The following is a 1003-nucleotide window of genomic DNA, read 5'->3' on the forward strand; positions in this document are numbered from 1 at the left end:
GTGGTGCCCAGAGCCTGGAGGGAACAGCATAAGCTCTAAGGTTAGAGGGAGCTTGGAAGGGTCCTGCGGGAGTGTGCACACGGCAGGCCGTGTTAGCATTAGCTCCTTATCCTTTGGAGTCCGTCTCATCCAGGTGAAGACAGCTGCCTGGCCTCAGAGGATTAGCCAGGACTTGGGGGTAAAATCATTTTTACATGGCACAAAGAAATGACCTTTACTTCTAGATGAACCTTCAAAACTTTCTATCTAAACCAAAAAGGTGCATCTTCTACATGTTACCAAGAAACCTACGTTGAGTAAAAGGACAGTCTTACTAAACAGTTCCAAAATGAGGTTGCCCAGCTTCCAAAAGTACTGTCACAGCAGAAACCCCACAAGGGCATGTGTAAACCAATGTTTTCAGAGGGACCAAAAGTAACCCCAAAGTGGTCTGCTTGCTCTTGAAGCTGCTCCAGACCCAGGGCCGGGAGGCTGCTCTGGCCAGCTGACTTTGGCAACATTGTGATGCTCTGTGAGTGTACCCAGGTGTCTGTTGAAGTCTCTACTTTCTGCTTTGGATTTTAGATGCTTTGTTCAGGATCCTTTCCATTTGTCACTTTTCCTGCATCTTCTCAAAGGTCACCGGGGCCGGGGTCTGCCTGTCCAGGCCAGCCACTTCTCCTCTTCGTTCTTTTTGCTCGTTCCTGTCATTCTAGGAGTTTCGCCTTGTCTTTGTCCTCTTTCTTCTTCCACTTGGTCATGCCGAGCTCTGCAGTGCCTTTCAGCTTCGGGGTCCCTTTTGGACCTGCTCATAGGCCTCCATACTGCTCGCCCACAGTTAAGTAGTAGATGCATTTTTGTTATAATTTTTTAAAATTCATATTTTACAAGAGATTGTTAAAATCTTTGTCAAATATAGGCATGGAATATATTTTTTCTGAACTTGCAGGTTGTTTATTTTCTTACTAGTATCTTTGATGAACAAAATTTTAACATTTTAAATAAATCAAATTTATCAACTTTT

The 1003-nt window shown here is 44.3% G+C and overlaps 1 pseudogene; it reads right to left on the minus strand.

Moving 5' to 3' along the window:
- Nucleotides 1-399: 399 nt before the first annotated feature.
- Nucleotides 400-802, minus strand: LOC100965473 (annotated as a pseudogene).
- Between the last annotated feature and the right edge of the window lie 201 nt (nt 803-1003).

This window comes from Otolemur garnettii, unplaced genomic scaffold (assembly GCF_000181295.1).
Source record: "Otolemur garnettii isolate 467f Iridium unplaced genomic scaffold, OtoGar3 scaffold00269, whole genome shotgun sequence".
Classification (NCBI taxonomy): Eukaryota; Metazoa; Chordata; class Mammalia; order Primates; family Galagidae; genus Otolemur; species Otolemur garnettii.